Genomic DNA, 24058 nt, shown 5'->3' with positions numbered 1-24058 from the left:
CGAGTTTTCCCTTTTGAGACAACGATTATTTTTCCAGTTGCGCACATATAGCCTAGTGGTTGGGGTGTTGAATACGGAAGTAATTAGTGGAAAGCTGGAAATAGCATTAATCTATGCCGCATGGATCTGGAATGACCGTACTAAGTTTTCCCCTTTCTGCTAAGTAAGTTTAGCCGTTACGGCCAAATTAGTGACAAAAAACACCTATTTTTCCCTCAATATAACAATATCTCAAAAATAACGCTTCCAATGGCCGTACATATGGGCATAATACTTGTAGAAATTAAAATTCTGAACAAAATGAGTATCTACAATATATATCTTTGTTAAATACTAAGCGCACAACTCAATCAAAGTTAGGCTCAAATCACTAATCAAGTGCTTCACGCTAGAACGTACCTTTCCCACTCCCACCGGCCCCACCTTCCCGAGACCCCTTGAGATAGAACGCCGTATCACCAAAACCCACGGCGGTCCTTTCCTACCTACGGAAGCAGTTACACAGGTACGTAATCATCAAGTTGACATACTAGATGTTGTAGAAAACAATTTATTTCATTACAATGTAACAAAGAAATTAAAAAAGATCCAATTTTTATACAGAACTCATTTTAGTTCATAAAAGGAAGTGTAAAAATACTTAAAGGTTAATTTCAAGTAGAATTATCCAGAGAAAATGAGTGTTTTTTCAGTGACATAATTTGAATTAGAAAATCAGTATTATGTTCAAGTTAAAAACGTTTCTCAGTTTACTTTTCTTGAAGTAAAAATTATGTTTTTAATTTACAGAATTTGAAGGAAACTTAATAAATAACATTAAATGTTATGCCGTGAGAAATGGTACTATATAGTTCAATAAGTGATTACGTGAGTGAACTGTTTGGGAAATACATGACTGACGTGTGTGATTTCGGATATACAGTAGTCCCTCGTTTTACGCGGAGGGTTTTTTACGCGGTTTCGATCATACGCGGTTTAAGATTTGACACCTTTATGTTACTTTACGCGGATGAGTTTCGGTTTTACGCGGATGCGGCAATGCAAACAGATAAAATTATCCCTTCTTTCAAAATCCAAACTCCTAAAGATTGCAGATTACACGTAATAAACTACATTTTGGCGTGCTTATAATCGAGCTTGGGCCACCGGAGACATTTTATGTAATTGGTTCCAGAGCTTTTTCCAGAAGTTAAGTTATTAAACTCACACAGTTCAGAACTCACTGGAAGAAGAGCTTTTAGGAGTGACAAAGGCGGCTAAAACCAACGAGGATACCGACATCGGTGACCAAAAACGCTCACACTGAAAATTTTGAGCTATTCCTAGACAATAGAAATAATCTTTCTGATTTATTAGTGAAGGAAGATTCTATCATGGAAATGACACAAGTGGTCATGGATGAGTTAATGCTCTGCAAAGAATTAGAGAAAAATTCTTAATGACTGCCGAAAAACTATCATTGCCAGTTCCTCTTAATAAACAGAACACAAAATTAATTTATGTATTCTTTACGCATGTTGTGCATAATAATCGATATATTATTATACAATTAGTCATCACTTGAATGAAGTTGTTTTTTTTATGTGCGGAACCTAACCCCTATTTTAACACTACTATTAAGTCTCAATTTACGCGGTTTTGATTTACGCGGCATTTCCGTGGAACGTAACCCCCACGTAAAACGTGGGTCTACTGTATACGGAAGGTGACGTGATTGAAGTCAAAGAACGTGGAATTCAAAAATTTGTTGAAAGCAGCCATAAAATACTATCATGTCAAATTAAGCGAGAAAATGTATGTTGTTTTCTAGCACCATTCCTGTTAAACTTTCGCATGTCCTGTTAAAATTCGGCATGTTTTCAAATGTTTTAGCCATGCTCAGAGTATTATTTTAGGTGATCTACGTGTATAGTATACATTGTAACTTTTTATGCCTAATGTATTTCTCTATTATGCCCTTTGTACTTCAAGTTATCATAATAACATATTTTTTTTTTTATTATCACATGTCTAATACTTTTCCATTTACTTTTAACTGTATGTAAAATTATTCTTAAATGTATGTGCAGAAGAAATTACACACTGATGAAACGCAAAAGTTGAGCATTCATGGAAATAGATGTGAATTTTTATTTATCGTCTATCGTTTGTTAAAAAGATGAATATTTTTTAATGAATTGCTGCTGATCTCGCAAAAAATATCTTAAATAAGAGTCGAATGTAATTTCACTATACATACTCTTAGAAATTATTTTTGCATTTCTAAACTAATTTTTTATAGTAATTTTTGCAAATTCTTTAGTTTACGGTTTATGTGTCTGAATTTTTAAAGCTTTTCAGCTATGTTTCGAAAACTACTCAAAGTAGCTGCGTGTATTAACTTTTTGTTTTAATATTTGCTATTTTACTCTGTTAATAGGAAAATAATAACTTTTTTAAGTCCAGATTATTGCCATTTGTACTTTCAATTCTTGTTGTAATATATTTTTTAAAATACTAATCTGTTGCATTTAATGCGCATTTCTTTAAAACTTTGAATTTGTAATACCTATTTTATGTTGATTTCCTAAACCGCATCTCATATAATACCATGTCTTACAGCAAAACATTTATTATTCTAGATGAATTATTTAAATTTTTTGAAGTAAAAAATTGATTTACTTCAAGAAGCAAACTGGAAAAAACTTTCTACCTTTAACAAAAAACTAATTTTCTAATTCAAGTTATGTCACTCAAAATCAGTCATTTTCTCTAGATAATTCTACTTGAAATTAACCTATCAGTATTTTTGTGCTTCCTTTAGAGAAATAAAATTAGTTCTGTATAAAAATTGGATCCTTTTTCATTTCTGTGTTACATTTTAATGAAATAAATTGCTTTCTACAACATCTAGTACGTCAACTTTATGATTACGTACCTGTGTAGCTGCTTTCGTAGGTAGGAAAGCACCGCCTTGTGTTTTGGTGTTACGGCGGTCTATTCCGGGGGTCTCGGGGAGGGCCGGTGGGAGTGGGGAATGGTACGTTTTTCCGTGAAGTGCTTGATTAGTGATTTGAGTCTAACTTTGAAATTAAAATGTGCGCCTAGTATTTAACAAAGATACTCATTTTGTTCAAAATTTTAATCTCTACAAGTAATCTGTTTATATGTATGGCCATTGGAAGCGTTATTTTTGAGATATTGTTATATTAATGAAAAAGCAGGTGTTTTTTATTTCCTTTTACAAAAAAGGAATTATTGTATTCGCGAAAAAATTTTCACTCAAAAATCGGCCTTAATTTCCATTTTTCTCACCCCCGACTGAATGTTGAGTATTTTTCGACCCAATCACACGTGGATATATGCCTAGGAACGTACAGACACCCGAAATATCCATTTTGACGACACCCGAGTTAATTACAACGAATTTTCTCGTGACGTCCGTATGTACGTATGTATGTGTGTATGTATCTCGCATAACTAAAAACGGTATGTCCTAGAAAGTTGAAATTTGTTACGTAGACTCCTAGTGGGGTCTAGTTGTGCACCTTCCCTTTTGGTTGCATTCGGATATTCCTAAGGGAGTCTTTTGCCTCTTTTTGGAGGGAAATCGTTGTTAATTTCGATGGATACTCAAGTGGTGTTACAATTTGGCGGACACTTGGCGATATATCTCCAGTCTTTTGGTCGCCAAGTTTTATCGCCAACTTGGCGACAAATTCGGCGATTTTTTTCTTTTTTTTAAAATTTGGTTTCAATTTGTCTACTGTTGGTGATATTTAGAGAGTAAACAACTGAATCACATTAAAATTGCCAATAATGGGGAAATGACATTAAATTGGAGTAAAAGGAAGTCATGTGATGCACACAACAGCTCGTTTGTCACTAATTTGGCCGTAATGGCTAAAGCTCACTTAGTAGAAGGGGGAAAACTTAGTATGGTCATTCCAGACCCATGCGGCATAGTTAAAGCAATTCCCAGCTTTCCACCAATTAATTCCGTACTCCACCTTTTTTCACTCCCTCCACTGGCCTAATAAGAAGAGGTTCTATGTTGATCGCCAGAACTGATGATGTTTGCATAATATTTAGCCAATTCGCAGTCTGAGGGGTTGAAGGTCAGCTTCGTACAAAACTATGTCTCTCGCGGGCATCTATTACGAAGACCAGTGATGGTTCTTGCAGCAGAGAGCTGAACTCCTTCTAATTTGTCTATATTGCTGGTTGCAGCTGCCTGACATACTTGTACACCATACTCAAGGATAGGTTTAATAAGACTAATGTGTTTCTCAGGGTCCGAACATCCGCACCCCAGTCTCTGTTAGTTGATGATGTGTGCGAGCGATGAAAGTGCGAGTTGATAATTGGATAATTGTCATGATTTGTAGAACAAAGAGGATGAGGTATTTTGTTGGCTTAGTGACAAAAAATTATCATAATACTTTGACAGTGAAATTTGTTATGAGATGAGAAGGTAATCACGGGACGCTCCCGCGTCCCGGTCGCCAAGAAAACCAAACGTAAGCAGCCAACAACAGCAAATCCAACGCCAAGAAAGACGAAAGAAAAAACGCGACTAAGGAACAGTTTACACGACAGAACAAGTTAGGGTTTCCTGGGTTTTTTACCCCGCTGTATCTCAGCCCCATGAAGACCCCCGGAGTTGATTTTTGGTATACTCAATCTCTAGTGGCTCCTCACGACATAAACCGAAATACAATCCCCAGGACCATCAGGGGGAGTAGGAATTCAAGTTAGAAAATTGCTGTTCAAAAAAATTTTCGCTTTCTTTGATAGGGCTGCAGCCCAGACGAAAAGACGAATCAAGCTGAAATTTCGCACACACATTCCTTGTGCCCTACTGATGTACATTTTGTCTCCCCTCCCCCTCCTCCCTCGTTTTTACCCCCCCAAATTGTACCTTCCCGGGGTTCTGTCACAGCCCCAGGGGAGCTATGGTAATGATTTTTTGTACACATATTTTTCGAGGGACATTCAGTACATATACGAACCTCCAGGGACATGATGCGCTAGAGTAATTAAAGTTTGAAAATCACTAATTTCCCCTAAATTCTTATGTACGGACTCTCAGCTTATAGGGTTTGCTAATCTCTGACTGCAATTGCGAGGCTAGAACAGATCTAAGATCTACTAGTTATTCAAAAGTTGTCTTAGGAAATGAAATCCCCCCCCCCCCCAATCAAGACTAATAAAACAGATCCAACCGTTACAACTAGACGTTAAATCGCGGATATCTCAAATTTGCCAGAGCGACGTAGCTCATTGGACTTTCTGTTTTAAGATTCTATGTTGTTTGTTTATATTTAAGCATAGAAACAAATTAATGAATGGGATTAGAATCCCCCCCCCCCCATACGATACGAAATTTCCTTCCTTTTTGTTTTTCAGTTTTGATATATTTCAGAGGGAAGAATTCATAAATGTCAGTGAAAGTGGGGGTTAAACATTAGAATATTTTGCGTGACATATTATATGAAACTACGCCATATGAATATGATGCATCTTAACTTTATAATTGAAAGCGAAAAACAGCACTTATTTATTGGTTTGCTTATTTTCTAAATTAATGCCTTTTTTACAAACATATCACGTTATGAATTGAAAATACACTGTATGAAATATGTGTGTGGATATCCGTGTTTTGCAGTAATTTGTTAACAGACTAATTTTTTGCAATTAATTTAAGCAAGACTTTTGAAATGAGCTAAGTTCGCGTTCATGCCGGTCTCTGTGGCAAATTTGTGATGTCCGCGATGTGGCAAATTTGTGATATCTGCGATTTGACGTCGAGTACAGTTGCATACATACCCCTTCCCCCCTGTAACAGCCCCCCGGTGGGCCGTGTTAATGATTTTTTGTATACATATTCTTGGGGGGGCCCATTGAGGACATCTACAAAATTTCAACCCCCAGGGACATCATGAACCGAAGTAAATAAAGTTTGAAAATCACTAATTTCCCCCTAACGCTGAAGCGTAAGTGAATCAAGTGTGGTCATGCATCGATCTTCTGACACATTTAAAATAGGGAATTTAAAGCAGGGTAAGTGCTCCAGTAGTCGGCCAGTCTCCGGTAGTTCACCACAAAGACATAAAACTACTTATAAATAGATATGTAGAGTAACTCAAAATCAGATTTGATGCATTCCCACACACACATTCATTTACCTACTCCCAATTAGCATCCAATATCATCCAATAAGTTCATCAAATAGTAATTAAAATAAAATATCAAAATACAGCGGCAACTTAGCAGTGTTGAGTAAAAATTCCTTTTTTAACGTGTGTTATTTCTTCTAAAAAAATGTTTAAATTTTCTGCCTTATCATTAACAATAGTCATTTCGTCATTTTATTGCTTCTAATGCTGCTTTTAATTTAGAATTCTCGAAAGCAGGTGCTGTAAATTCAGTCCATCGTTGCGTTTAGAAAAATTAGTTCTAATACTCCAGATGTCATTACCAAATGCCGATTTATCATTTTTCTTATCAACTTATCATACGTTGATTAAATTGATAAAACAAATGATTTGATTTCAATTTGTATTCATTCGGCAATAAACCATTCCTAATTGTAAGGTATTAAGATACGATATTACAATAGTTCCGTTAGCTCAAGTTATTTCAATGAGTTAAACCCCATTGAGAAGGAATACTAATGGAGGGAGCCATAGCAAATGTCTCAGTGAAATAAGCTTGAGACCCAATATTTCCCAGGGTCAGGTGACTTGTTTGACTGAGAAGTTGTCGCCTTTTGGCACGCAATCGCTCTTTTGGCATTAAATATTTTTCAGAAGACGCAGCGGAGCTTATTATGAAGTCGGGGCTACAAATCAGAGCAACTCTGGCTCCAACTCCTTTACCGCATAAAAATAAATAAATAAATAAATAATGGATACAAATACAGGCCTATCATTCAAACTCCCTCTCCCCACTTCTTTCCGGATTTTAAAATATAATGTAATTGCATTTTTCATGTATTTTGATGTTTATTCCCTGAAATGACGGGCATGTACAAATAGTTTAAAGTGTCTGTTATTGACTGCAAATTTATGGATTCATATGTATTGTAATCAATGTTTGGAAACGATTTTATACGCAGGCAGACTAGTATTTAAATTGAAGCATAAAAATAGCAAATCTTTATTCTTGAGCATCTGCTGTTCACAGGAGCTTGGCGAGAAGATACTCGCCAACAAAGCAAATAAACACAAAATTCTTAAGAGCCGTTAAAATAATTACTAGTTAAGTAAAAGGTGTTTTTATGGAACTAAAATGTTATGTGCACTCAACATATACAATGTTTTATAACTTTTTTAGGTAAAATAAGTACAAAAATTTAAAAATTACAGGCAACTGTGGAATATTTACTCGTTGAATGCATATAAATGTTATTTTTTCTTTATTTAGAAGTAAAAAAACATTCGTACATGCTAGGGAAAAGCTACTGGACCTCCTGGTGTGGCTTTTTCCTCACAGTTTACAATGCTAGAATACTGCACTATTACTATAAATTTAATTTTTTTCCCTTCCACAGTTAAATGTTTTTATCATTCATAGCTTCAGCTAATGAAAACTTCTTCAGCGGTTACGGTCAACTCGAAATTGCTCCCCAGGTCACATGGTATTGTTGCCGTATCGGGATAGTAGGGTTGCACACTCTCCATCTATTCCTTCTCAATGGTTAAACCTGTGGTTTTTCTTTCTGTTGCTCAATATACTAAACTATTTACTTCACCAAACGTTCAAGAAGCCTGTATTTTATAAGGTTAATTATTTCAAATGTTGGTACCTACTTCTTATTACTGCTTCTATAACGAAAAATTTAATTTCTTGGGTTTTCTGTACTAGGAAATCAATATTTATTGCTTATTTAAAATGCTGCTGACTTTTTTCAAAATTGCATTACGTGGCTACAAATTCCATTTCGGTTTATTCATCGTTTACTAATATTCTTGTTGGAAGCTGTAATATTATCTTCATGACACCCCCCCCCCCATTTAACAATTTCAATATACCTACGTAGAGACCCGTCATTTGGGCAATCACGGGAGGGGGGGGGCAATTGACCTCTCAGGTTTTCTAAAAAAATAATGCAATTATATATTTTGATACTTTTTTCCTATAAAATGCATTGAATTGAAATCCTATGCCCTTCTCCCCACCGAAAAACTTTGAAAATACGAACGAGCTTACATAATTCATCTAACTCTAGTTCGTTCACAACGAAGTACCATAGTCAGGGCCGATCCTAGGTTGTCGGCCGCCTGTGTGCAAAGACCTAATGTGCCGCCCCTCAAGAGTAATTTGCATATTTTGACTAATCTTTAAAGTCTATAGAAATCGTTCTTTAAATTTCTATGACAAGTTCGAATTTAAAAAAGGGGAGGGGGAAACAGAAGAATGATCTTATAAAAAGGAAGAATTTTTTTATAATAAGAAACTCCTTAGGTACAATTAATATCTTTGAAGAAAGTAATAGATACCAAAATTTACAAGTCGTAAACACGCATTTTATAGTCTTTCTTCGGTGACATCAGAGAAGGGACGGAGGAAAGGGAAGCATGGGGGGAGGTGTCAGGGGTTCAGGGGAGGAAGATTGCTCCAAGAAAATTATCGAAATTGGCGTATGAAAAATATTTTTAGTTAATCTTTAGTTGCGTTTGGTTGCAAGGACAAAAGTGTCAAGTATATTCAAGGTGCATGGAGAAATTTTCGAAATTGACGTCAAATATCGCAATTTTAGGAACTTTTTCGAGACTTTAGGTGAAAGTAATGTTGCAGTTCTTTCCTAAAAGTCTTTCAAAATTGAAATCAAATTGAAGCCATTTTTTAAGACAGTAGCTTAGGAAGGATCGGCGTTTCTTCCCGAAAAATCTCCGAAACTGAAATTTAAAACCCCGCAATTTTAGGTTACCTTTGTTAACGTTGCAAGAGGGAGGGAGATTCAATCGTCTCCCGTCGAAATATTTCGAAATATAAGTTTAAAACGCAAATTTAGGTCGTCTTTGGTGATGGTAGGGGATCTGGCGGCTATCCTCCGGTAATTTCTCGGCACTATTTTTTCAAAAACCCGTTTTTGGCTAGATTTGAAAACAATAGGGGAAACGTGAAAATATTCCGAACCAAAATATTTTTCGGAACTGAAATCCATTATAGGCTATTTTTGGGAAGGAAGGATTTTTGGAGCTCTTAAGCAGATATTTCTAAAATAGCAATTTTATATCATCTTTGGTGACGTTAACAAAATTGGGAAGCTTCTACGGATCTTTCGGATATTTTTCAACATTAATATCAGAAAAATATAACTATAGACTTTTGTCCACCTCACCTCGACGATTGATGGTATGCCCTAGCGCCGTAAAAAGTTACATAAACTTGGTAGTTCTCCTTCGGAATCCTTTAGAAATATAAGTCCCAAAATCGTATTTAAAGCATTGTTTGATAACGATGGGACTAAGAGCGGGCGGGGGTTCAGTGTGCCTTCACAAACTGGGTTTTTGAACCTGAAGTCAATTTCAGGCTAGTTTTTTAGGCAGGAAGCTGTGGTTCCACGGAGCCGTCTAAAAATGAAATTTTCAGATATAGTGATTGCGTTGGAGAAAAGGGGGATCCAGGGTCTTTCCCCAAAAGTTCTTGAAACTGACGTTTGAAAAACGCAATTTTAGTTTGTTTTCAATACGTTAAGTGAGAGGGGGTGGAATTAGGGGCTTCCCTAAAGACGCTAATTGAGGCTGTCTTTGGTATAGTAATGTTTGCAAATGGATTTCGGGATCCTCCACTGCAAAAATTTATTTCGAAAAATGCCAAAGCAATTTTATATGAGGTTTGATGATAGGAAGGGCTGTCGTCTGAAAACCACGTTTTGGATTTTGGAGCCAACATTTTTAGGCTATGTTTGATTAAGTTAAGGTGGAAGAGGTGAATCAGAGACTTAATTGGGTCCTTAAGATCGATGGTTCAACCAGCGAAATTTTCCGAAAGTAAAGTCCTACAAATGCAATTTTAAGCCTTCTTTAGTTTCGTCAAGGTGGTCATGGCATTCCTTTTGGATCTTCGTTTTGGAACTACATTTAAATTTGCTTCCCGGGCCAAGGGCCCCGTCCTCCTACCTGATCTGAAACCGGGCAGTTCATTCAAGATTTTAATCAGAAAAAATTGTCGTAAAGGGGGGGAAAGTACAACATTTTAGTTCGTCATTCATATATGTTACTCCCAAGGGAGTCGTAATTTTCCACTTTCTCCCCACGCATCCACGATTGTTAAACACAGAGTTTGTTACATAGTTTGTTGTTTCAAATGCTTGCGAGAGTATCTAATCCGTATAGTTTTTTTTTAAATAAATAAAATATGCCTTCATTGTTTAGGTCTATAAAAGCTTTGGGGGGGGGGGTATGCATTAATGGCCGCCCTCTGTGCTCCTTTTAGACGGCACCATTTCATGCTTCAGAAGGGGGCCTTTCCCCTCCCCTGTATCCATGCCTAATTACCGGTTCTGTCACAAACTTTGCAACCAAATGAAGCATGTGTATTAAGAGTAGATATTAACGGACAATAAACCAACACAATGTTCCCTAACATTCTATTTTTCTTAAACTATGCTATGCTATTGGGAAATCGGACACATACTTTGACAATTGAACATTTAAAAATCAGCATATTTATTCCACTTATTATAAGTTATCTTGTGAGAAATTCTTGAGGAATTTTACTCGATTATAAGAAATATATGATGCGACCTGCGGCCGCCCTTGTGCGGCGCACACTCTGCACACCTGCTAGGATCGGCCCCTGACCATAGTTTTTTTTATGATAAATTTTGTTTTAGATGCGACTTTGATTGCTAATCTTTTACGTAAACGGACTTTTACTTACATTGTTTTGAAATGAAGTTACTTCCAAAACTAAATCTTAATTTTATGCTCCGTATGTTGTCCGTATGTTGAAGTTTTATTCTAATGAACATAGACCAGTCAAGTGTCAATCATATCGATCAATAAGTCACTATTTTTATCGGTCATGGATTTTATTAGCTGTTTTGTTCATGGTAACAAAAACAATTGATACAGAAAACGTTTTGAACCAAGGGGAGGGGAGTCCAAATTCTCATGTTTTGAAAGTTTTCAAAACTCCCCCTCCCCCATAAAAAAAAACTGATTAAACCCTGGTCTTTTTCCATTTATCAAATTTCTACTTTCGCAGATGTGATATCATTTTAGTTAGTGGTGTAGATCAGGAGTTCTCAAACTTTCAGGGCTCTGTACCCCCCTTTGAAGACTAACATAAGGTCACGCCCCCTCATATGTGGTTAACACATTTATAAGGTCACGTCCTCCCCCCCCCCCACAACGTGCTTAATACAAACAGCATAATAGGAAACCTTTGGTTTTATTTCCCATCTGCTTAAAGTTACGAACTGTAATATTTTGTAAATAGTTACGTGTACATAACATCAATGCAAAAAGATGTGATATCTCATCGAAAACAACCCTGTTGTAAAAATTTCCCTGCCTAGAAAACCCTTAACTTTTCCGCACAAAAAAGAAGGCCTTCACACATCCTAAACCCAAAAAATCTCAGCCTTAAAAAGTTTTGATATCTAGTTTGCCCGCCAAGTATCTGCCAAACTATCATCCTCCCTCTTCTCCTCTTTCATCACACCTACTTCCATTAGAACCTAATCCCACCTTCAACTCCTCAGAAATATAGATAGATCCTTTAAATTGTTTATCCTGCTTGGCGGGAAGCTTTTCAAAGTGAAATGGTTCTTGGTGAGCAAAAAGCTTCCCCCCAAACAAGATAAGCAATTTGAAGGATCTATCCACATCTCTGAGGAGTTGAAGGTGGGAGGAGGTTCTAATGGAAGTAGGTGTGATAAAAGAGGAGAAGAGGGAGGATGATAGTTTGGCAGATATTTGGCGGGCAAACTAGATATCATAACTTTTTAAGGCTGAGGGTTCTTGGGTTTAGGATGCGTGAAGGCCTTCTTTTTTGTGCGGAAAAGTTTAGAGTTTTCTTGGCGGGGAAATTTTTACAACAGGGTTGTTTTTTGATGAGATAGATTCAATCCGCCTGACGTTACTGATGTGTCTGAAGTAGATTTGGCCCAAACAGAAACTGGCCTCAGTCCTCCTGACATCATCGTACAAAATGACAGAGTCACAAGTTTTGAATTAGACTTCTGCTTTTCTGCTGATGTCGAATAGGATTAATTAAAAAAATATATATAACACTTCACCTAAAGTGCGAACATTTTGTGCGTTCACTTCAAGCATCACCCTCTTATTATTATTATTATTTAAACCGTCATCAAACCTATGTAATTGATTTCAATATCTGTGAGTCTTCGTATATTATGGGAGGTGGGGGCATGTCACCTTAAGTATTGGGTGAAGTCTCTCTAGACCTAGGGGCACTTGACCTATCTGCTGACTAAAGAAATATGTATATTTTTTTGTACCGTTTCCTCTAAAACGTATGCTGTTACTATATATTTTTAGCCACAACAATTTACAAAATAACACACTAATTATACATTTTCTTTCTTTAACTTAGTACTATTCTGAAAAAAAAGGAAAAGAAAAAAAAAATTGGGTCAAAAGTCCCCTTAGTTTCCCCTACATTAAAAGTTCGACTGCTAGAAGGAGCGGAAAACGACCAATTTTGGTTACACGAGTTTCCCGCACATTTTACTGAGGAAAAATTCAAACTTACTCAAAAGAAATGAATTTTATAATGCCCCATGGCAGTAAAAACCAGGTATTAAAAGTTATTAATTCACATCAAAAGCAACAATCAACGAAAAGTAATCGTGGAAACGGAAACGAAACGTTTATGAAAACGGCGATTAAGGAAAATAATCAATTTACAAAAATCGTGATCGCAGATACGGAACATTTTCCTACACGAGCACGAAAAACGTAGATGAGTAACTTTCTCAACACGAGGGAGGGGGGGGGGGGTACTTTTACCAATGACAAATATGAAAAATTCATCCGATTATCAGTATATAAAGACAAGACATTGAACACAAATCAATGATCAGCGACGAAAAAAAGTAAAAGTTTAATAAGTTTTAAATTAAAATTGCACGAAAAAATGAAAAACGTTAACACTGTCTAAGTTAAATACTTAAAAAACTCATGAAGATGTTTTTAAACTTCCATTTAATTAATTAATGATGGAAAAGAAAATAAAGTACATCAGTTGAAATATCATTTCATAAAAGTTTTAAGAATATAAAAGAAAAAAAGTAGTTAGGGAAAAAGGGGGTTCGCGTGAGCACGGGGTACATGTGAACATGGTATGTTTTACAAAGATGACTGCAAGCAAAAAATCTGGAAAAATTCTTAAATAAGGACAATACTAGTTGTACCTCTTGGACAAACATTTTGATCAATGTGCCATTTTATGTTTCAGTGGTGGCAACTTCTTTGTTTTAGCAAGTGTTGAAAAAATTTTATCACTTTCTTTTTCACGTGAAAACATTTTAAAAACTGCGATGACGGCACCAGTAACAGACAAGGTTCAGTAACAGACAGCCATAAGTTTGGATTTAAATAAGAATTTTAGACGGGTTAAACTGATGTTGCTGTGGTCAATAAATACAATGCAGACATCTAGTGTTATCAGAGGGAATTTCATGAGTCAGTTGGTATTTACAAGGCCAGGGCCTGATTAAGGCACAGAACAACTAGGCCTAGGCATGGGGCCTCACCTTCCTAAGGGGCCGCAAATTTTTGAAAAACTTATGCATAGCATTAAAAAATTACGTATTTTTGGGAAAATAATAAAAAATTCTCTTTTTAGTAAATGTTAAACATCATTTTAACATTATTTTGCGGAATTAAAGTGACAGAATAGAGAGTGTTGGGCCTCCAAAACATTGTGGGCCTTGGGCCTCACTTTTAGTTAGTCGGGCCCTGTACAAGGCAGTAATGGAAGGTTATGAATAACCACCACGAGGATAGCTGCTGTTTCATGCTGCAGCTAGCTGTTTACGTTAAGAAGGTGAGTGTTTTGAACCATCATTTTCCATTGCAAAATGTCTCTATGAGTGCATGCTGGAGGTATTTTTAATGTTTAAACTATGCTCTTTTCGGTTTTCACACCGTGTCTCATGTGCAATCACTTCTAATGTGAGTTTTATCTATGTCTGTTACTTATCCCCAAAAAACTCGTTTTTCTTGTAACAGACACCCATGTCTGTTATTGACCCTTGAAACCTTTTTCATTCTTTCTTTTTTTTCTAGCTCCAGAAGAGGACTTCATTGACTTGATTGTGCTTACAGGTTCAATATTGAAAATCGAACAACGTGACTAGTGTCAGACAGGGTGTCTGTTTACTGGTTCAAAAGCATGTCTGTTAATCATAATCATGCCATTTTTTTTTTTTTTTTGAACCTCAGAATAGTGAATACACCTTTTTTTTTCAGTTCAGGATGCCCCCCCCCCTCTCCCTGCCCGGAAATTCTGCTACAGTGAAGTACAGATGCAAACAACCTGATTGGATGTAAATAGTAATGGTATGAATGTTGCCGCTCCAGCAAAAAAAAAATCGAAAAGGGGTTTATCCTACCATAAGAAGGATGGGTCCAGACTCAGTGCTTTCAAAGGACGAGGAGAAAATACTGGTACTCTGGATAGTCTCATTATCTAAAGCAGGGTTTCCGATATTACAAGAAGAAATTTTAGACAGTGTGCAGCTGCTCTCAAAGGAATTGGGGAGAAATAATTCTTTTACTGATGGAAAAACTGAAAAACCATGATATAATAGTTTTCTCAAAAGGAACCCTTTAGTCGCTCATAGGATCAGTGAAAACCTCAAATTGCTCCGTTAAAAAGTAACCACAGAAAACCTAAGCAACTAGTTCAAGACCGTTAACGACTATTTAAAAGACAACAATCACCTGGACATTTTAGAAAATCCAAATCGGATTTTAAATTGCGATAAAACTGCCTTTTTTCTCAACCCAAAGGGACCCCGAGTGCTTGCAATTAAAAGTGACAAAAATGTTACCAAGTTGTGAACAATGATGAAAAAGAATGTGTCAGTTTTATTCACTGCAAACGGTGCTTGGCATCTTCTACCACCAACAGTCATCAATAAATACATAAGAATCCCAGATAGCATTAAGTTCAATATGCCCCATGGTTGCGGATTAGGAAAGTCGGATTCAGGGTGGATGACAAGCAAGACGTTTTTTGAATTTTTGGCCAATGTATTTCAGCCATGGCTAAAAACTCATTGGTTCTGAATTCAGCCTTTAATTCTGTTTGTAGATGGACAAGTATCACATTTAATACTTAATACAAGCATATTCTGTGAAAAAGAGAAAATAATTTTGATTGCTTTACCCCCCCCCCCCTCCCCCAATTCAACATATATTTAAAAGCCATTGGAGAGAACACCACAGAGAACAGAAAAAATCAATAACGAAACCACGAAATTACAGAAAGAAGAAATTCTCATCATCTACAGAAGAAGAAGAAGAGTGGCATCCAGCTTCGAGTTCAAATGGAGGTGAAGAATTATGAAGAATGATTACTTACGTATTTTTATTTTTACTTTTGCATAGTTTAGTAACGAAGCTGTTAGGCGAGTTGCCTTCCTGGAACCCCTGTTATAACCAGGAGTTAAAGACGAGTGAAAATATTCCCTCTAAGGTGAAAGCAAAGTTTCTGAAGGTGCAATGCAGGCCAGAAAATAGAGCAGAGGAGCCGAAACAGCATGCAATCGCAAAAAGACTCATTGCGCATGCGCTTTTGTCTCAGACATACATTCAACCACCTCAATATGGCGGACAAATGATGATTGCGTTTGTGTGTCTTTCACATTGAATGAAGTACACTATTGGATTAAAACACAACTTTTCTAGTATTAATTATCCGAAATTACAAGTTAGTACAGCTTTTGATCACTTTGTAGCTTTTAGGGCTTTCAAACATAGTTAAGTGTTTAAAAGTGCATTTATTACTTTTCAGTTACCGTTACTGTCTTTTATAGTTTCTGTTTACCGTTACTATCGTGAAATTTCCATCATTCAAAACGCTACTAAAAATATCTCTCATTATTTTCTTGAGTATTCGATAAGCAGCTTTTATTAATCACCGAAAAAAAAAAACACCTGCTATAAGATTATCAATAATCAACAAGTGAGAATCTTAATAAAAATGATTCTTGTGCTTCGTAGATTATAACAGAAAGCTAGCGAAAAAAAAAAACCTCTTTCACAGTCTAGCTCTTTTTTTTTTTTTTTTTTGCTTTTTCATTCAAGTGTTAGAATCATTTCCTGTTAGCGGTTAATGTCTCGGTAGCGTTAGAAACTTCTTTTGGTTTTTTAACTGTCGAAAAACTTCATGTGCATTTTATTTTGTTACTCTTGATTAACGTTTATGAAACGATTTTGTTTTTCCGTAACTGTAATATTCCTGAATATTTTTGGCTCTTCATGTAAATAACTCATAAGTACAGCTATGCTTCATTTTCGGAATGCGCCATGTTTTAGTAAATGTATAATTTCTCACATTATTTAAGTAATTACTCGTCTTTAAATTATAGCGATTTGTGACAGATCTTTGATACCAAGTAAAGGGGGAGATATTTATTGTTTTATTAATTCTTAACATTACTTTTTGTAAAAAAAAAACCTCATCAGAACTCACCAGAACCTCATCAGAACTCATTTTTCACATGTTTTTAACGGCCACAGAGTTATTATTAATATTATTTATTTTATGAATTTTTTAGAAAACGATAAAGATTTCACAGGTCCGCAAAGTTTTTCATTTGCTTTTACCGCGCCCGTGGGTCAAAAGAGGTTGAGAAACACTGAGTTAGAGCAATGAGCACTTCTTAACTATGTTGAAAACTCTGAAATATAATCAAATGCTGTAATTACATGTTTTAATCATTTCCAATACCGAGTTCAATGTGAAAAATGTCCAAAACGTAAAATATCATTAAAAAAAAAAAAAAAAAACTGTATTCAAAAACGCACACAATATGGGGGAGGGGAGAGGAGGATCTATAGTAAGGGTGCCATTTCTCTCTCCGAAGGTTCCTCTTTTTCACTCCGGCTGTCTATTTTTTAAAGGGTGCCTGTTTTTCATCCTATTTAGAGGTGCGATTTCGGCTCCGTATTGGGTGCCGCTGGTGAACAAGCGTTTCTCCCCTGAAAGGTGACGAATGCATCCTGTAGTTTTAACAGTATAATAATATTACAAGTAAAATGTTTCCTATTTGGAAGTTTAAAACCTGCAATTGCACGAGTATAAATCGAATTTTTGTTTGTAAAAAACTCGTCGTCGTCTTAAATTCTAATTTATTTTATTTATTTATTTTTTTGTGATGAAAATTTTCTGGGTCACTCAATCATTGCTCATTTGAATTTAAAAGTTTTTGTACTATAAATAAAGAACGTTTAAAAATTTTTAAGAGGAAAAAAGGAATTTTGTCTATTACTCATCCTGTCTGTTACTCTTCCTTTTAGCCTGTCATTTACTGGGTATCATCAGATTTTTTTGGTGTCTGTTACTGGGGTTCAGAGTTTTCTTCGAAATTCAGCAAATAAAAATAGAATTTACTAATTCAGAAGATCCAGAAACAGCCAAACGTTAGATGAGACGTTGTTGCATGGGAGAAAAATAGTTTTAAAAGTCTAAATACATTAAATGGATTAGAAAATTGAATTAACCTGAGAGCGATATCTTAAAGCATATCTGTTACTGGTGCCGTTACTCTAAATTGCAGCTATCAAAACAAAAAAAAAAAGAGACTTTAAGATATACCTTTCTGATAACGATTCACTAAATAAAAAAGAAATAAAAACATTTTTATTTTAAAAACTAACCTATCTTTAATACGAGAAAATTTTCCAGTAGTCGGCCATAGAAATCCAGTGCTCAGCCATGTAGGAGCCTAGTAGTCGGCCGTTTCATTTTCATTACTCTTATGGGGTATGAGTGAATAAATTTAAACAAAATTTAACGCGAAACTTACAGCATAGCATTGTACTTACAAAATTAATTATTCCAATGATTACGAAAGCATTCTGCAATCTTAATGTCTTCGTAACATTTGTTTTTATTATTTTTCAAATTGCAACCAGTTTGGATATATGCATCACATGCAAAACATTTTTTATTACTTATCTCCTACATCACTTACTAAAGTGGTATCATATACTGCGAAAATAGAAATTGAAGAATGGAAAAGACCCGGGTTAAACCGGGTTTTTTGGGAAAGGACCCATTTTAAGCATGAGAACTTAGATCCCCCCTCCCCGGTGCAAAAAGGTTTTCGTATTAACTGTGTATGCTAAGATAAAGACTGAATAAAAGAGTTGATGGAATTCATGATCGATAAAGAGTGAATTCATGATTGATATGATTGACATTTGACTGGTCCATATTCATTAGAACGAAACTTCGACATGCGGAACATTAAATTAAAATCGTAGTTTTGGAAACAATTTCACCTCAAAACAAAGGAAGTAAAAATCTGTTCGAAAACCACTTAAAAGATTGGCAATCATAGGCACATCTAAAACAAAATTTATCACAGATAAAGGTACATTTGTTGTGAACGAAGTGGAGTAAGACGAATTATGTTGGCAGGTTCGTATTTTCAAAGTTTTTCTGGGGGGGAGGGGGCAAAGGGTATGAATTCAATGTATTTTATAGGAAAAAAGCATAAAAATACGAGCAAAAATGCATACCGTATTACTCCGCATTATCCGGTATGCCGGAAAAAAGCGAGGTTGACCCTTTGAGAAAGGGTTGACCAGCATGCCGGGAAATTCGAATTTTCTAGCATGCCGGATAATTCGAGGTTTATTTTGCAACAAAAGAAAAGCAAATTTCCCCATTCAGCTCCAGTCAGAAAGCAAACAACAGTAAGGAAAAATATAAATAAATCTCGAAAGTAACCTTCTTTCAAAAAAAAAAAAAATGTATTGCACATAACATGTGCTTGTTATTTATGGTACGTCATTGTTAATGGATTTAATTGTATGCCAATTAAGTAATCAATTCAGAAGCAATCTTCGCTACAGCGATTTGCTCATAATTTTTTTAAATAAATTATTTCAGGTTCCTTTTAGAGAGGTAAGTTTAATTTTATTTATTGAATAGCTATGGTAAATGCTTTAACACTGGTTTAAAGCGGTAATTTCCTGCTTAAATGTTTGCTTACTCAGTTTAAATTTATTTTTTATAAAATTATTAGTTACTAAACGATATTTTTCTTGTTAAAATAACAAATGACAATGTTAGTAAATATGTTTACAAAATTAAACTGTTTATTAATACTAATAAGATTTGTATAGAACTTATATTCATTTTTAAGCTGAACATATATTTTTTTTTTTTTTTTTGAGCAATCACGATTGCTTATTGCTTTCATTTGACTGTTTTTGACGTTCCTTTGATTTTTCCCAACAGCACCCTCCGCAGCATCACCGTCGACCGGGTCCTCACGATGCTGCACCTTTAGGGAAAACAGTCTCCAGGTTTCGTCAATATCCTACACTTACAAGCTGCATACACGCACCTACACACATATACATACATACACCTACACACACTCATGCCTGCACACAGACACAAACACATATGCCTACACACACATACACATATCCCCCACACACACCTACACACAACTACCCACACACTCATGCCTGCACACAGACACAAACACACATGCCTACACACACACACACATACCCCCACACACACCTACACACAAACACATATGCCTACACACACATACACATATCCCCCACACACACCTACACACACACACAACTACCCATACACTCATGTGTGCACACAGACACAAACACACATACCTACACCACACACATACCCCCCACACACAAACACAAACGCTTACATATACACACACTCTCGTGATTGCGAAAAACATAATTTGAATTCAAGATGACAAAATTCAAATTATATATATATTTTTTTTCCTAACCTCGATTTTTCCGGCATGCCGGGAAGGACCAGGCAAGTGTTATTGAAAATCTGGTGACCCCCGAGTTTTGCGGCACGCCGGATAATGCGGAGTAATACGGTAATTAAATTATGTTTTGAAAATATAGAGGATTAATTGCCCCCCCCCCCCTTAATGCACAAATGGCGGACCTGTATGTGGGTAAATTGAAACTGAAAAATGGGGGATGTCATGAAGATAATCTTACAGCCTTCAACAAGAACATTATTTAACATTGAATAAACTAAAATGGAGTGGGTAGCAACGTAATGCAACTTTGAAATCATGTTATTTTGAAATAAATACAGCATACTTTTAAACAAGAAGTAAATTTTGATTTCCTTGTGAAGAAAACAAAACCCAACGAGTTAAATATTTGGCTAGAAACAGTAATAAGAAGTGGTACCAACATTTGGAATAATTAGTCTAGCTAGAATACAGGTTTCTTGAACCTTTTGTGAAGCAAATAGTTTAGCAAAACGAGCAATAGAAAGAATAATCATAGGTTTAATGCTCATTGAAATAATTTGTGCTAACGTACCTATTGAAGTATTACATCTTAGTTCCTTACAGTGTGAATGTTTATTTATTTGCCAATTAAATTACAGTCGGATAATTAATTTTATTAATTTCTTGAACGCATCATGATTTGATTTTAAAAATAAACCCGATAAATTACCATCTCTTAATGACAAGTTAAGTATTAGAACTCATATTCTAAACGTAACGATGAACTGAATTTACAACCGATTTTTAACCCTGTTTTTGAGAATTCTGAACTAAAATCAACATTAGAAGCAGTAAAATGATGAAATGATTATTTTTGTCGAAAAAAGTGAAGCCACAAAATTTAAACATTTTCTTTAAAAGAAATAACGTTAGAGAGGGAATTTTTACTCAAAACAGCTAAATTGTCGCTGAGTCAATACTTTATTTTAATTACTATTTGATGAACATTAGAAAATCCGCATTAAGTATTGTGAGGCTCTGAGAAGTTGAGCTCCGACTCTGACAATGTTTACCTCTGTTTCGGTAAATAGGGACGGGTAATTGGCGCTAAGTTGAAATGAGAAACTTTCTTAAGTAGTTTTTCAAAAATATTCCAACTAAAATCCTGGCCAATAACACGTCTATTTCTTACTAAACTCCCCTAAAACAGGTACACATAGTCAAGGTCACAGCTCAACTATCCAGAACTGCACTATACGTAGCTGAATACTGGGTATATCAACCAAACAGTATAGAACCAGTGGTCAGTCTGTCTTCACCGACCATTGGAAATGCATACGAATTTAGTACCCAATGGTCGGCCATTCCTCTAAAAATAATTGAGTCTAAGAAGTTTATTTTTTAATTGAAACGTTATGTTATACAATCCATTAAAACAAAAGTAAAAGTTAATTTACTGTAGAACGGGAGAAGAAGGGTATTTAACATTTAAAGATAATATGTCTTCTTAACAAAACGAGCTGATGTCTGCATCACATGACTTCCTTTTACTCCAATTTAATGTCATTTCCCCATTATTGGCAATTTTAATGTGATTCAATTATTTACTTTTTAAATATCACCAACAGTGGCCAAACTGAAACCAAATTAAAAAAAAAAAAATTTTTTTTAAATCTCCAAATTTGTCGCGAAGCTGGCGACAAAACTTGGCAACCAAAAGACTGGTGATATATTGCCAAGTGTCCGATAAATTATAACACAACTTGAGTTTACATCGAAATTAACAATGATCCCCCCCCCCCTAAAAAAAACGGCAAAAGATCCCCTTAGGAACATCCGAATGCAACCAAAATTAAAGGTGCGCAACTAGACCCCACTAGGAGTCCACGTACCAAATTTCAACTTTCTAAGACATACCGTTTTTGAGTTAAGCGAGATACATACACACATACGCACATACATACGTACCTACCGACGTCACGAGAAAATTCGTTGTAATTAACTCGGGGGTCGTCAAAATGGATATTTCTGGTGTCTGTACGTTCTTAGGCATAAATCCACATGCGGTCGAGTCGAAAAAAAAACTCAACATTCATTCGGGCGTGAGAAAAATGGAAATTAAGGCCGATTTTTGAGTGAAAATTTTTTCGTGAATACAATACTTCCTTTTTTGTTAAAGGAAGTAAAAATAAGCTGAATCGCAAACTAGGATGATGGTCACACCATTTAAAATAAAATGACTCATTACTACTTAATAAAAAATACCCACAACTTCACTGTTATTGGATGATGTTTGGGGATAAGCGAATGTGGGGATAATATAACATAGGTAAGTGAATGTGGGAATGCATCATATACGAGATTCTGAAACATACATATTCAATTTATAATCTTATTTCTAACCACATAAATAAGTTCACTTACCTTGTTAGTACGTAAGTTAAGTCGCCTTAATCAACTGTCAGTTGCTTGCACCACATGAGAACGAAGTTCGTAACAACTTGAAAGCATATTCTACAAAAATGACCACGAATATTTCGCATGACACAACGAGGCACCTGCTTTGTGAGTACACGGTCCTGTGACGCGAATACAGCTGCGTATTCCTCCACAGGTAAACACCGACGGACTGAATAGAGGATTGATTAAGCGGTAAAGAGAAATAGAGGGATTTGGTTTATTTTGATACTGGAGCAATTCTTTTAGTTTCCAGACATTTCCAGATCAATCAAATGAATCTTCCATTTTATTAGCGCTAAAAGAAAAAGAAATCCTTTTACTTGAAGCTTTTGTCCGTTAGTGCTTTCTAAAAGAATGATTCACGTCAACTTTATTTAATTAATAAAATGTGTACGCTATTGCAAATACAGTTATACGCGCATTAACAAAGGCATAACCAGGGACTTAGGTACCAAATGGCACAGTAAACATACGACAACTTCTAGTAAATATATAACTGAAGTTGGAGGAAACTTAACCTGGCAGTGTAGTAATGTTGAGATTAGGATCTGCGTAGCCTTCACAGTGCTGCCAGGTTAGGTTTGCCCCAACTATAGTTATGGAGTCCGACAAATCCCGGACGACTAAAGTTAACCTCTACGATCAGTGTTTTCAAATAAAATTCTTTACAAAGCAAAGTTATAGTAAATTTTCCTATAAAATGAAAAATAATTTGTGTAGCGACAAAAACTTTTAACTAGTTCCTTAAGTACCTTTAGTCGTTATAGGATTTTTCAGATGATTATCATATATTATTTAAAATAAATAAAAAGAAACAACGAATCTATTAACTGCATACTTTTGAAATGCAATTGCCAAAAAAAAAAAAAAAACACGCAAATTCTGAAATTTTCTTTTGGAAGAACTGCATGTAGTTGAAAAAAGTGCTCCTTTTGTTCCACTAATGGCTGGTAATCGCTCTTTTTTAGTACAAAAATGAGCGATATACTACGCCTTAATATTTATGGAGATATATTTCATCTTATAAATATTCTTTTCTTTAAAATCAAGGGCGCTCATATGCAAAATTTTATGGGGGGGGGTCAGATATTTTCCCCATAAAAACCGATTTCAGTACAGATTAGAGTAATTAAAGTTTGATATTTTTAATAACTTTTTCACTAATTGCTGGAGAAGAAATGTTTTTACATTTTTGCAAAGAAAAAAGCAAGGAAGTTCTAATTTCAAAGGAGCGGGGGGGGGGGGGGGGCTTGAACCCCCCTGCCCCCATATGGGCGCCTTTGTTTGAAATTAAACTTTAATTTCATGCGTAGGGTATTGAAAAAAATAATATAAATATTGTTATATTTACATGTCATGCTTGAGGCTTCAGCTTCCTATAAATATTTCAATTATTTTAGGAGTTGGAAAATATTTTAACACAGGTCACCTTTTAAATCATTTTATTTCGCTTTTGTTAATAATTTTTTTCTTGTTTTAGTTCTTAAGTTCCTAATAGTTTTTAAATTTTCTTATTCATATAGTTTCATTTGCTTGTTGAAAAAGTGTCAAGAACATATGAACATTTTTCATAAAAATATCGTCTGTGAAAGCATAATCAAAAAAAAAAAAAAAAAACTAAAACATTGTCCCATGGAGTTATTCACTATGACT

The 24058-nt window shown here is 35.3% G+C and overlaps 1 protein-coding gene across 1 annotated transcript in view; it reads right to left on the bottom strand.

Moving 5' to 3' along the window:
* The window catches only part of LOC129219373 (synaptotagmin-C-like), an 85802-nt gene extending 63304 nt beyond the window's left edge, over positions 1-22498 (bottom strand). Inside the window, exon 1 of the mRNA XM_054853748.1 lies at positions 22370-22498. The gene's annotated coding sequence lies outside the window, so the exon portion shown is untranslated. The remainder of the gene's footprint in view (positions 1-22369) is intronic.
* Between the last annotated feature and the right edge of the window lie 1560 nt (positions 22499-24058).

Source organism: Uloborus diversus, chromosome 3, assembly GCF_026930045.1.
Source record: "Uloborus diversus isolate 005 chromosome 3, Udiv.v.3.1, whole genome shotgun sequence".
NCBI classification, from domain to species: domain Eukaryota; kingdom Metazoa; phylum Arthropoda; class Arachnida; order Araneae; family Uloboridae; genus Uloborus; species Uloborus diversus.
The sequence above is the reverse complement of the archived record's forward strand: the minus strand, read 5'-3'. Positions and strand labels throughout refer to the sequence as shown.